The sequence below is a fragment of the Schistocerca americana genome, chromosome 4 (genome assembly GCF_021461395.2).
Source record: "Schistocerca americana isolate TAMUIC-IGC-003095 chromosome 4, iqSchAmer2.1, whole genome shotgun sequence".
NCBI lineage: Eukaryota > Metazoa > Arthropoda > Insecta > Orthoptera > Acrididae > Schistocerca > Schistocerca americana.
The window spans coordinates 785,681,204-785,696,831 of record NC_060122.1 but is presented as its reverse complement, the minus strand read 5'-3'; positions in this window follow the sequence as shown (position 1 = coordinate 785,696,831).

Sequence of the window (15,628 nt, the reverse complement as noted above, 5' to 3'; positions counted from 1 at the left end):
ATCCTTTAAGGCATAGCCACAGGCAGTGCGATAAGATGTTTTACAGGCACAGAAAAAGCAAACATCCAGAAGTTCAATATATTCAGTGGTTCCAGGTGGCATGAATTGCAGGAGGAATAGTTTGCTCTAAATAAGTATGACTTTTATATGCAGACCAGGAATTAAGCAAAAGCGAGTTATTTTGACCAGCTATTGGGCAAAACCAGTGCTCATACCATAGTTATAATGCTCTTACAACCATTTTCCCATTCTTCCTTACTGTTGTAAATATTCCATACTGCTCTTGCAAGATCATGCACACAAGAAAGAATCATAAGGAGCAGAGCACCTTCAACTTCTCATAGCACAATAAGTAACTTTCCACCAAATTTACCATCCAGTTTAACAATTGGCATAATCATATACAAATCTGTTAAGGCACTGATGTTACTTGATCTTGATACAACTCTCTTGGTACCTCTAATTTCCAGGATTCCTTTCATGTGCATTTCCTCTTCAAATTGCCAGAGTTGAACACTAATTCCTTACTGAATGATAGGATAAGTTTGTTTAACTCGTCTACAAATTTTCGGGCTGACTTTGCAATTTGCTGTGCATCATCAAATCGACTCTTCATTTGAAATTTTGTTATCTTACATTGTCCAATTCTGTTGCACTGTTTGAAGTAATGCATCCAGCCACCACTTCCCTTGAAATCACTGTAATCTATATCACACACAATTTGATGTGCATAACATAGTAAGTCAGTATCATGCACATTCTGTAAATTGTATTGAGCTTACTTGAAATGCGCAGACACCAGTTTTTGTAACTGCAGTATCGATCATTATGCGGTCAGCCGTACTTTCAAATATGCATGCCACCAGTTATGCTGCTGTGTTTCCAGCCACCACTGCGGCATGACGGCACTGCCACGAATGATTAGGCTGCTGCTAATGAGATGCAAGCACTCCCTCTCCAGAGCTACTGTGGGCGGTGTACTTATACGTTCAAACATTCATGCACTAGGCCATTTTATGTGCTTGCCAGTTCAATAACATTTGCAGATTTTGATAGTGGACAGGGTTCGAAATCCTCTGAATAGACATTGGACTAAAGAGTGACAGATTTATAAATCTTTTGTATCTTTATATATTTCTACACTCAGGTCTACTGTTGGCAACTGACACTTCATCTACAGCAGCAAATTTATGTATTATTTTTACTATTTGATATTAGATGTAGAATAAATTAATATCTGAATTTTCTGTTCATGATCAGCATCTGCCCATCACTCCTTTTTTTGTCCACTAAAAAATCCCACAGGGTGCAAAGAAAGACACAACTGTAACATGTGCATGTTGTCCTTCCTGAATATCCACTTTTTCTTATGCACTACACATTCATATTGCTGTATACTTATTCAAAATCTGTTCATAATTGTTTTTTTACTATGCTGTGAATGATCTTCCATGTACATAATTATGTTTAGTACCCGCTCCTTGGAGAACAACTTCCTTTACTATGTTTCAGTGGTGACAGGATTTGTGACTTCTTGTCCAACAACGATAATGAACTACATGGTTCAACACCTGTTGCAATATCACTTTCACTGGTTAAGCATGTATCATCATCATTGTACTCCTCACGTACATTGTTCGCACACGCATGACACCATACACTGCATTGACTCATCTTGCACAAATGCTATTATTTCATCTGCCACTTCTTTCTCGGTCAGTGAAATTCCTTGGGTTCCTTTCCAATGAAATGTCAACTTCAGCAACTGTTGCAGTGCATAAAATGCAATGTGTGATCCCCCCTCTCCCTACTTCTCTGCTTTGTATCAACACCATTAACACTGTAGCACTGTTTGAGCTACTCATTGGCCAAACAGTTCCAGTATGCTCTGTAGCCTCATGCTTTGCTCACCATTCGATTCCTCCAGTACCACCCCATTGCCATTGGCAGCCAATATTGTGGTTGCATGGTAGACAACATGTGGGGTGTTGAGTGCCCGAAACACCATTTGCCTTTTGTGACCTCACACTCAAGGGGTTCCTTGTTAGCTTTCAGCCAAAACTTTCTTCAAAAAAGCAGGCCCACTATCTCCTGCCACTACGAGCTGTTGTTGTTCTTCAGCTGAAAAAACGTAATTTAATGGTTATGTTAAGGTAGAAATATTACTCAAATTAATACCTTCTGTCACCTCGGCTGCTTCAGACAGTGGTACTGCAAGTGGCTCTTACAGGTCATTTGTCATCTGTATTAAAATTGTCATCAATGTTGGAGCACAATCCTTTGCGTTGCTGGCTCATGGTTCTCATCCTATCTTTTTAATAGAAAACAGTTTGTGTCTGTATCAGGCTTACCACATCACATGTCATTCAAAATATGAAACCATCAGACAAGGGGTGCCCAGGGCTCTATTTTAGGTCCCTTGTTGTTCCTATTATATATTAATGACCTTCCATATGGAGTGTCACAAAATGCAAATTTTGTCTTATTTGCAGATGATACAAGTGTCGGTATAAAAAACATTACCCGTGATCTCACTGAGCACTCAGCTAATGAAATATTTGTAAATGGATTGTCACTGAATTTTGACAAGACCCAGGACATACAGTTTGGTACCTCATAAAGAATGCCTCACCCTATAAGTATAATGTATTCAAACAATGAAATTAAAGCAGTAGACAGTGTCAAATTTTTAGGGCTACAAATTGACCACAACCTAAACTGGAAAACCCACACTCTAGACAATTAAATGCCTTAGTTCAGCTACATTTGGAGTACTCATGGTAGCAGAAATAGGTGATTTAAAAATGAAGAAGTTAGTTTATTTGGCCTACTTCCATTCACTAATTAGTTATGGAATCATCTTTTGGGGAAACTCCTCTCACAAAGAGAACATTTTCAAAATTAAGAAACGAGTCATTAGAATTATATCTGGTGTCAGCCCATATCATCACGCAGAGACTTCTTTAAGGAATCTGGTATCCTAACTGCTACTCAGTAGATATACTCACTGATGGCCTTTGTCATTTCCAACAAGTCTCTTTTTACACAAAATTGTGCAAAACATGATTATAATACCAGAACCAAAAACAATCTGTATAAGGACTATAAAAGCTTAACATTAGTGCAAAAAGGAGTCAAATACATGGGTACTCATATATTCAATAACTTAGAGCACATCAAAGTTCTTGTAAGTGATAAAGGTCCGTTTCAGAGTAAATTAAAGAACTTCCTGTTGGCCAATTCCTTCTACTCCATCAATGAATATCTTCACAAGGATTATAGCTCGTAATTCTGTCTGCATTAGAATTGTACATTATCCATGTATCTGAGTAAAAAAAAAATTTAAAATAGCCTTTGACTCTTTCCACATACCAGAGACTCCTCTCCAAGGGATCCATGGAAAACGATAAATGTAATGTAAAGGCACAGTTCCATGCAGAACAGTCTTACTGGCCTATACTCACACTGACCTTGGCAACCTATCTAACATTTGCTTAAGAAACTGCCCGGGAGCTGGGGTTTCAGTATGGTAATGGGAGCCAACCTGTATTTTGTCAACTTCCACGCTACTGCTCTGGGTCGAAGTAGATTCCAAACCACTGCCACACATAATGGGAAATCTGAAAGTGTGCTGTTGAGCTGGGACATGTGGGAGCTGTGTTTCCTCATGCCTTGTAGGCTGGTGACATGTATTGCTTGTAACTCAGCTTGTTGAGATTTATGGTTGGGTGTCTACTCCCATAAAAGGCAATCAGAAATTTCCTTTGGATAGTCTGAAAGATCTGCAAATTTTGTAATGTGCGATTCGAGATCTGTATTTTTGGAGTCTTCAGTAATTTAACCTCACTGTGGTTGAATAACGCACAAGCTGTGTTGCAACCACTCATCACAAGTATAAGAACATGTGGTGGAGAACACTTCTTGACTGCACTTCCTGGACAGTAGAGGAGCTGTACCTCTCCCTGGTTTGAGAAAATATACAATGCAGAGAGTTTTGAGACCTAGGTTTATGACCAGAAAGTCAACATCTTCCCCCACAATTCCGACATTCTTATGAGCCGAAGCCAGGGATTCTGCCATCCACACTATCAATGCATCTGTATCAGCTACCTGCTTGGAGGCGATTCCATTTTCATTGCATTTTGCCATCAGCATGGTAATGTGATTTGGTTCTTATTATCGAACTGAAACCCCACAGCTCCAAAGAGGCTTTTTCAGCTTATATCTTGCAAATGCAAGACAGATGGCCAAAGTCAGTGTAGGAGTCGGCGAGCAGGAATGTTCTGCACAAAACTAAGTCAGCAATGTGACGGGTCGTGCTACAGTACCACTGTCTGAAGCAGTACAGGCAACAGAATGTACTAATTTGTGTATTATTTTTTATAACATGTACTATTTTCCACGTTCTAGAGGCTGAGAGTGGGCATTTCTGACATTTTCACAGAGGTGCCAAAAAATCACAGCTTTTCAGTGCTGCTCTAGCAGCGACACTGCACGACAAAAAATCAAACCGCACTCCGAAAAATGACACCTGACTAGCGCATTTTCGAAGAAATTTTCTATGCTTTAATTGTGTATCGAGTGGCCATTTTCAAAAAATGCATAGTTTTCGAGATATAAACAAGAAACTGAGAAACAGTGCTAAAATTCTGAGTTTTTTTAGTTTTTCTTTGAGAAGCCAAACCCCTAAAACGCAGCAAACATAAAATTCAGATTCAGCGCCCCAAGAAAAACATAGAACGCAGCTTCTGCAATTTTGTTATGGGAAAAGCACTATTTGACTGGACTATAAGGCACGCAATGCGAGAAATACCATGAGACGCTCTTGAGGTATGCACTTTCATTTTCCATCCTTACTGTGCTGTATACGTCAGGTTGGGATCTGAGATCCTGTCTTGTAAGTTGACTGCATTCTCTTCAGTATGTTGAAAGTATTCTTCCAAACGTTGTTCACACTCAAAAAAGAAACAAACATCAAAGATGTTGACAGTATTCCATACCCTTTGCTCCTTATGCACCCATCTCCCTACCTTATGGCTCCTACTCTTGTGACCATCCCCACCCACTGCAAGACTTGCTGGATGCACCCACCTGTTCCAGCCCTGTAACTGACAAAACATGTACTATCAAAGGGAGAGCTACCTGTGAAACGACACGTCGTATACCAGCCGTTATGTAAACACTGTTCAGCAGTTTTCATCGGCATGACTACCACCAAGTTATCAGTCAGAATGAATGGGCATTGGCAGAGGGTGGTTACTAGCACACAATATCTTGTTTCACAGCATGCTCTGTAACATGACAGTCATGACCTCGATGTTTGTTTCACCACACGCACCATCTGGATTCTTCCCCCAGACACCAGTTTCTCAGAACTCTGCAGGTGGGCACTACCGTTCCACCAACCACCTGGCCTTAATTTATGTTAATTCCTTCCATCTCAGCATTTCTTCACAGTAACTACTCCTTTCTTCACTCCATTTTAGTTTTCTACATCTTTCATTTTGCGACCTGTCTATTTTTTGCCATCCCACTCCACATCTGTTGCGTACAATGCACTTAGCTCTTCACTCTTATTAACCCTTAAATGCACAGTGTAGCTGCTCAGCTACAAACCATTCCTCTTCGATTCATAGCGCATGAGATGTTTTCGTTTGTGTACATTTTCAGTTCAACACGTAGTACAAGAAAACTACAACAGATGGCACTACAAGGCTGCTACAATTAATATTTCGTACAGTTGTGTCACTGCTGTATCGCACATTTTGTTTGCGAAAAAGGAAGTCCAGAAAGTGTATTTGTACGCCAATAACCTTGTTTAAAACATTTTTGAGACATGAGTAAGGTATGTGGAAACTATTTAAATCATAATATGTTTATATTCTGACGTATAAATACTGTTTGTAGCTAACCAGCTACGATGTGCATTTACCATATTTCAGAACACAACCTAACATGACAAGAAGTGATCAGGAGAAAGATATATTAGAGTGCGTGGAGATCCCTTTATGCAGTGGAGATAGTTTGGACTCATCATCTGATGACTCTTCACAAGACTCAAATTACTTTATGCAAGAATATGAAGATTCTGGCAATAGCAGTAATAATGATAGACGAAGTGTAGGAACACTGCAGACTTCACAAAGCTTACAATCTACTCCTGGGACAGTGCTACCTACATCTTCCAGGAATAGTGCACCGATAATATCACCATATAGTAAAAGAAATAATCAGGAATCTGCAAATACTAACAATGAATCAGATTTCACATGTACGAGTGTGCCAAAGAAATGTTTTTTGAAACAATTGTTGGTAATTTCCAAGAATGACTGCCTATCAAAATCGAAGGGGTCAAAACGATACATATCGAACGTGCGATAGTAAATCGATTATGGAAGTCTCGTGGCGGGCATTATGATCAATTATTTGTGATCGTCATTTTTATCATTTTTCCGTTGTTCATTTAGTTTGTGTACATTGCATTCGCGTCGTAATTATTTGTGATTTGATTGGGGAAATCCACACAGTTTCTGTCGATAGTGAGTGTAATGCCTGCTGTTTCTCACGTTTCTCTGGGGATTGTATGACACTGGAAACTCTAATTCCATGCTTATCCAGCATAGACAAATGCCTGACTTTTTGCCGCAAATATGGACTTCTGGCGGACGAGGAAAGGAGCGACTGTGTTGACTGTGGTGCTGCTAATCTGTAAAACTTTCATTGCGGACTTTGCGGAAAGCAAACCAGCATCACGAAAAATTCGTGATTTGAGTCCTCCAAATTATCCATTCCGACGAGCGTAATTCTTGTGTCGTGCTGGATTCGAGATTACACGTAGCAAGCCACAGCATCAGAAACTGAGTTATCCGCAAATACCGCATGTGACTATTTCGGGTTTCGCCGAGAAGTCTGTTACATGGTAGTGACAAATGATAGTGTGCCTTCCCTCGTCCGGCAGATGTCCATATTTGCGACAAAAGGTCAAGCATTTGTCTATGCTGGATATGCATGGAATTAAGAGTTTTCCATGTCAGACAATCCGCAGAAGAAACGTGAGAAACAGCACACATTACACTCGCTATCGACAGAATCCGTATGGGTTTCCCAATCAAATCACAAATAATTATGGTGCGAATGTAATGTACACAAACTAAATGAATAAAATTGTAGAAGTAGACGAATCATATTGCTAGATGAAAGAAAGTGAAATAGATCATATCTGGGTATTTGGTGGGATAGGAAGAGAGTCCCGAAAGTGTTTCATTGTGAGGGTATTGTCCCAAGACAAGGTGACTTTAGTGGGTCTCATAAAACACTTCATACTGCCCAGAACAAAACTCATCACAGACGGGTTTCTGTCGCACAAGACTGTAAAAGCTGAAGGGTTCAACCATGAATTCGTGAATCATTCTGTGGAATTCGTCTCTTCGGATGACGCCAGTGTCCGCACCCAGAATATTGAGCAGCTGTGGAAGTCTTTCCTCCCCCCATGAACCATGGACCTTGCCGTTGGTGGGGAGGCTTGCGTGCCTCAGTGATACAGATAGCCGTACCGTAGGTGCAACCACAACGGAGGGGTATCTGTTGAGAGGCCAGACAAACGCGTGGTTCCTGAAGAGGGGCAGCAGCCTTTTCAGTAGTTGCAGGGGCAACAGTCTGGGTGATTGACTGATCTGGCCTTGTAACACTAACCAAAATGGCCTTGCTGTTCTGGTACTGCGAACGGCTGAAAGCAAGGGGAAACTACAGCCATAATTTTTCCCAAGGGCATGCAGCTTTACTGTATGGTTAAATGATGATGGCGCCCTCTTGGGTAAAATATTCCAGAGGTAAAATAGTCCCCCATTCGATCTCCGGGCGGGGACTACTCAAGAGGACGTCATTATCAGGAGAAAGAAAACTGGAGTTCTACGGATCGGAGCGTGGAATGTCAGATCCCTTAATCGGGCAGGTAGGTTAGAAAAAGTAAAAAGGGAAATGGATAGGTTAAAGTTAGATATAGTGGGAATAAGTGAAGTTCAGTGGCAGGAGGAACAAGACTTTTGGTCAGGTGAATACAGGGTTATAAATACAAAGTCAAATAGGGGTAATGCAGGAGTAGGTTTAATAATGAATGAAAAAATAGGAGTGCGGGTAAGCTACTACAAACAGCATAGTGAATGCATTATTGTGGCCAAGATAGACACAAAGCCCACGCCTACTACAATACTACAAGTTTATATGCCAACTAGCTCTGCAGATGACGAAGAAATTGATGACATGTATGATGAGATAAAAGAAAGTATTCAGGTAGTAAAGGGAGACGAAAATTTAATAGTCATGGGTGACTGGAATTCGAGAGTAGGAAAAGGGAGAGAAGGAAACACAGTAGGTGAACATGGATTGGGGGTAAGAAATGAAAGAGGAAGCCGTCTGGCATGATTTTTTCATAGAGCATAACTTAATCATAGCTAACACTTGGTTCAAGAATCATGAAAGAAGGTTGTATACATGGAAGAATCCTGGAGATACTAAAAGGTATCAGATAGATTATATAATGGTAAGACAGAGATTTAGGAACCAGGTTTTAAATTGTAAGACATTTCCAGGGGCAGATGTGGACTCTGACCACAATCTATTGGTTATGAACTGTAGATTAAAACTGAAGAAACTGCAAAAAGGGCGGGAATTTAAGGAGATGGGACCTGGATAAACTGAAAGAACCAGAGGTTGTACAGAGTTTCAGGGAGAGCATAAGGGAACAATTGATAGGAATGGGGGAAAGAAATACTGCAGAAGAAAAATGGGTAGCTCGAGGGATGAAATAGTGAAGGCAGCAGAGGATCAAATAGGTAAAAAGATGAGGGCTAGTAGAAACCCTTGGGTAACAGAAGAAACATTGAATTTAATTGCTGAAAGGAGAAAATAAAAAACACAGTAAATGAAGCAGGCAAAAAGGAATACAAATGTCTCAAAAATGATATCGACAGTAAGTGCAAAATGGCTAAGCAGGTGTAGCTAGAAGACAAATGTAAGGATGTAGAGGCTTATCTCACTAGGGGTAAGATAGATACTGCCTACAGGAAAATTAAAGAGACCTTTGGAGAAAGGAGAACCACTTGCATGAATATCAAGAGCTTTGATGGAAACCCAGTTCTAAGCAAAGAAAGGAAAGCAGAAAGGTGGAAGGAGTATATAGAGGCTCTATACAAGGTTGATGTACTTGAGGACAATATTATGGAAATGGAAGAGGATGTAGATGAAGATGAAATGGGAGATATGATACTGCGTGAAGAGTTTGACAGAGCACTGAAAGACTTGAGTCGAAAAGGCCCCCCAGAGTAGACAACATTCCATTACAACTACTGACAGCCTTGGGAGAGCCAGTCCTGACAAAACTCCACCATCTGGTGAGCAAGATGTATGAGACAGGCGAAATTCCCTCAGACTTCAAGAAGAATATAATAATTCCAATCCCAAAGAAAGCAGGTGTTGACAGATGTGAAAATTACTATCAGTTTAATAAGTCACAGCTGCAAAATTCTAACGCGAATTCTTTACAGACGAATGGAAAAACTGATAGAAACTGACCTCGGGGAAGATCAGTTTGGATTCCGTAGAAATACTGGAACACGTGAGGCAATACGACCCTACGACTTATCTTAGAAGAAAGATTAAGGAAAGGCAAACCTACGTTTCTAGCATTTGTAGACTTAGAGAAAGCTTTTGACAATGTTGATTGGAATACTCTGTTTCAAATTCTGAGGGTGGCAGGGGTAAAATACAGGGAGCGAAAGGCTATTTAAAATTTGTACAGAAAGCAGATGGCAGTTATAAGAGTATAGGGGTATGAAAGGGAAGCAGTGTTTGGGAAGGGAGTGAGACAGGGTTGTAGCCTATCCCTGATGTTATTCAACTATATATTGAGCAAGGAATAAAGGAAACAAAATAAAAGTTCGGAGTAGGTATTAAAATCCATGGAGAAGAAATAAAAACCTTGCGGTTCGCCGATGACATTGTAATTCTGTCAGAGACAGCAAAGGACTTGGAAGAGCAGGTGAACGGAATGGACAATGTCTTGAAAGGAGAGTATAAACTGAACATCAACAAAAGCAAAACAAGGATAATGGAATGTAGTCGAATTATGTCGGGTGATGCTGGGAGAATTAGATTAGGAAATGATATACTTATAGTAGTAAATGAGTTTTGCTATTTGGGGAGCAAAATAACTGATGATGGTCGAAGTAGAGCGGATATAAAATGTACACTGGCAATGGCAAGGAAAGCGTTTCTGAAGAAGAAATATTTGTTAACATCGAGTATAGATTTAAATGTCAGGAAGTCGTTTCTGAAAGTATTTGTATGGAGTGTAGCCATGTATGGAAGTGAAACGTGGACGATAAATAGTTTAGACAAGAAGATAATAGAAGCTTTCGAAGTGTGGTGCTACAGAAGAATGCTGAAGGTTACATGGGTAGATCACATAACTAATGAGGAGGTATTGAATAGAATTGAGGAGAAGAGGAGCTTGTGGCACAACTTGACTAGAAGAAGGGATCGGTTGGTAGGAAATGTAGTGAGACATCGAGGGATCACCAATTTAGTATTGGAGTGCAGCATGGAGGGTAAAAATCATAGAGGGAGACCAAGAGAAGAATACGCTAAGCAGATTCAGAAGGATGTAGGCTGCAGTAGGTACTGGGAGATGAAGAAGCTTGCACAGGATAGAGTAGCATGGAGAGCTGCATCAAACCAGTCTCAGGACTGAAGACCACAACAACAACAACAGTGGAAGTCTTTCAAGTCTACCACAAAAAGAGAAGGGCGTCCAGGACAAAGAGACGAACTGTACTTGTTCCAGTACCTATACTCCCACAACTTGTGTTTGCAGGGAAAAGTCGATGCATGCGACACTCTGCCGATATTCCTGCGCGATATTGGCAGAGTTTACCCTGGCTGCAGGAAAAAAAGGAATTGCCCCTGTAGCTTATACATCACACGGACTGTCACAAAACGATGACACCGACGACGAGCAAGGTAAGTCGTCTCCTTTGAATTTACAAGTGCTTCTCTAATGCTTTTCTTTTGTCGTTGCTGTAGTGACAACTTCAAACATACTCATAACACCCGCCACGAGACTTCCATAATCGATTTACTATTGCACGTTTGATATGTATCGTTTGCACCCATCTGACTTCGATAGGCAATCATTCTTGGAAATTACCCAGTTGTTGAGGAATCACACAGGAACAGTTTGCAGAAATATCCCAATAAACCACTAGCTATATCCTGTGATGATGCTAGAAATTTTATTGGTATCTGTATTGGAATGTCTGTTTTACATGTGCCCAACACAAGAGATTATTGGGATACTGTCATTGGTAATAAACTGATTAGCAGCACAATGCCAGTGGGCTAGGTTTGAGCATATCAGACAAAATCTTCATTTGGATGACAACGGTAGCATGATTCCTAGGGGAGAAAATGGCCATGATAGACTTTTCAAGTTGAGGCCTATAATTGACTTGCTGAGATCTCAATTCCAAACAGTTCCTATTGAAGAATGCCAAATAGGTCACATAAATATGGGAACAAGCTATTCATGGTTAGTGAAATCTCAGGGTTCGCATATGATTTTGAAATTTTCACTGGTGATGAAAACTGCCTTGAGAAAAGATTACCTGGGGAGAAGGATTTAGGAGCCAGTGCAAATACTGTTGTTTGCCTTAGCCAAGCACTGCAAAGAAATGTAAATCATAAACTTTATTGTGACAATTACCACACAACATTACCACTTCTAGTTTACTTAGATAAACAGGGTGTTTATTGTTTAGGAACTGTGAGAAGAAACTGAGTGACAGGTATAATAGGAAAACAAAAACAAGAATAACAATGCCATGTCCTCAATTGATGAAGTTGTACAACAAACATATGAGGGGTGTAGATTTATTAGACAGTATATGGGCAGACATAAAATTCTTATGAGATCTCAGAAATGGTATCTTGGAATATTCTACCATCTGTTAGATATGGGCTTAGTAAATGCATGGATGATGTACAGAAGAGTAGCAGAGTGTAAAGAGAATCAAAAGACTATAAAGCTAAGCAAATTCTGCATTGAGGTTGCTGAATGTTTATGCCATGCTGGGACCACACCACCAAAACATAGGAGACCAAGCAGTAAATTGGAACAACAAATCCAAGCAAAGAAGAGTAGAGGACCAACTGCTCATATTTCACCAAAGGATGTAAGACTGGACCAAGTGGTTTTTTTTTTCCCATCTCACTTGGAAATAAGGCAGAGATGTAAATTTTCTGGATGTAATGGTGTGATGTCTGTCTGCAACAGATATTAACAAGGGAAAGTCCCCATCGCACCCTCCTCAGATTTGGTGGTAAGAGGGACCAGTGGACAGCCCATCAAAACCTGAAAACAGATAAAGCATGAAAACAGGAAGAAGGTGTGCTGAACTGTGAGAAAAATAGCAAAATAGAAACAGTGAACAGTCCAAGGACAAGAAGTGCAACATACATCAGTCTGGAATTTATCTGTGTCATGGTGTGATGTCTGTCTGCAACAGTGAGGTGTAAGGAAGAGACCCATAATAAGGGTTGAATCTGCACAACTACTCTATTAGCAGCCAAAAGGAAATGGCTTTCGAATGGGAACTGCAAATGTTTGATGACAAGGCAACAAGTCAACTGAATCCTCTACTGGAAAACATGTCTGGTGTGTCACATGGCATTAGTGACAGTACGTGTGTCTTTTGACAGGACTCTCTTATCAATGCACCTAATGTGTACGCCTGGCAAGTGAGTGATATATGCCTCCTTGACCAATTTAGGTGTTCGTACAAATGTGAATGTGATCACTCCCAACCAAATGATGAAAACATAACAAATTGTCACATAAGCTGCAACAAATGAATGCAACGGTTTCACAATCATGCAGTTTCTTTGTGCTCTGTCAAAACACCTTTTTAACTTTTTTTGAAGTTGCATTCCATTTTGGAAGTTTTGACTCTTCAGTTCCTTTGTTGTAACTAGTTCATACCCATTTATTTGTTGTTTTCATTGCTGTGAGACATCTATGTGGTCTCCTGCCTGCTCTCACTATTCATCACATTTACTTGTGATGTTAATTTATTCCACAACTCATGTATAGTATAACTGCCAAGACTACAGAAAGAGAACAAACATTTCATAATGTGGTGAAAAAAAATAAATAAATAAAAATAAATGTCACAATGGAGTTTTGAACATGGTTCTTCTGCTTTGCAGTGCAATGCCATGCCCTTTTAACCACAATGCACAGCTCTTCCACTTCGCTCAGTGTTGGGCAGTTCGCTGTTTCTATTTTTTATTTATTTATTTTCACAGTCCACTACACCTTCTTGCTGTTTCTATGCTCGATCTGTGGTCAGTTTTTGATGGGCTATACACTTGGCCATCTTACCAATAAATCAGAAGGGGTGTGATATGGTGTTTCCCTTGTAAGCTGTATCCAAGTGTAGTTTTATATTAAATGGTTTTGGTAATTAAATTCTTATTTAAGAAATATTTTTATTTAAAAGTCACAAAGATGTAGTAATATAGTTGCTGGACTGTTTTTATCAGGTATTATTGACTGTATGGCCGTTATGTAACCAAATGCAGTAAGATGTCAGGAAAACGTTTTTTGTTAGTAGTTGCTATGGCAGGGTGCTGAGAGTTACTTCTTTCAATGTATTGAAAGAAGCTGTACTTAGACAAGCATCTTTTCATTTAAAAAAGTGTGAGAGCTCCAAAACTCACACTCTATCTTAAATAATGCAGAGTTAAATGTCTTTACACTAATGAACCAAAACATTATGCCCACCTGCTTAACAGCTTGTTGATCCACCTTTGGAATGCAATAAAGTAGCAATTATGTGTGGCATGAATTCAAAAAAGCCCTTTATACGTTTTGTGAGGGAGTGGCACCAGATACTTCACAATAGGTCACGCAATTCCCATAAATTACAGGCTGCTGGTTTGAGCACATGGAGCTGGCACCTGATAACATTCCAGATGTGTTTTATCAGGTTCAGATAAGGCAAATTTTGTGGCTAAAATATTGTGAATTCACTATTGTGCTCCTCAAACCACTGTAGCACAATTCTCACCGTGACATGGACAGTTATCCTGCCGGATGATGCCATTCCCATCAGAAAAGACATCAAGCATGAAGGGATTCAGATGGTTTACAATAACATTCATGTAACCCACAGTTGCCTCTGTGCCTTGGTTACACCACACGTCCCACAGAAACCAATGCAAATGTCCCCCATAGCACAGTACTGCCCCCACCAACCTTCATCCACGGTGCAATATGTTTCGAGCAACCGTTCGCCTCGATGACGGCATGTCTGGAAACAATTATCACCCTCATGTACAAGAAATAGGAATAATCTGACACTTCCATTGATCTGTGGTCCAGTCCTGATGATCTAATGCAGTTTTAACTGCCAATGTTGTTGGGTCAACATGAGAACACACAGGGGTCATCTGCTTCAGAGGTCAAAAACGTGTGCCGAATGACATATTCTGAAACACTGGGGCCTCCACTTTCTGTGATGAGACATGCATGTCCAACACCTCTTTGCCTACTCTTATTTTCTCTGTCCTTCAACCATTTTACAAGATGATCACAACAGTAGCACATGAACAGCTGACCAGCTTTGCCATTTTCAAGATGCTCATTCCAGGTGTCAGGCCATAAGAACCTGCCCTTTGAGAAAATCACGTATGTCAGTAGGTTTCCTGCTTTGCAGCCAGTACTGTCGCTGGAATGATTACCCATTTTGTCTCTGCTTAGCTTGCATGCTCGCAGGTCCACCCGGTGGCATTCAATCTGATAGTGGGGGGTAGTCATAATGTTCTGGCTCATCAGTGTATATCAGTATGACATAGGAGTGGTTTAAACTGAGACTGACCCTTGGGCATTTCAGATTTAAATTAAATCCTGCAATAACACTGCATAGCTTTTTATATTGGTATAACTACCAACCAGCTGTCCACCAGGATGAATGGCCACTGCCAAACTGTGGCCAAGGTGCCAAACTGTGGCCAAGAGCAACGTAGATACAACAAGCAGCTGAACATAACATGCTTGAATTCAGTAGCTGCTTCACTATCCAAGCCAGGTGAATCCTCCTCTCAAACACCAGATTTTCTGAGCTGCAGAGATGGGAGTTATCCTTACAACACAGTCTCTGCTCCCATAATTATCCCGGCCTCAGTCTACAGTAACATACTGTTCCCACATCCTCTGTTCTGTCGCCTCCTTCCCATTCTCGTCTCCCACCCTCTTTGTTTGCTGCCCTTTGCCAATACAATTACCCATCTTTCCCTGCTCCTTTCCTTTTTCACTCTGTTTTTCCCCGCACCTTCTGCCCCACAACCTCCTGATACTGTGCCTTTTGGAAGTCTAGTTTCTGCAAACTCTGCCAGACCGCACTGCCTGTTGGCAGTCTAGTCTCTGCAAACTCTGCCAGACAGTGCTCCTCTCTCCACCTAAGCATTGCTCTCTCTTAACCTTTCCCACTCCCTCCAGGCTACTGCTTCTATTTCACATGAAAGCTGCTGCATTCTGGTCTGAGCTGCCAGATTTGGCAGTCATGTGTGTGTG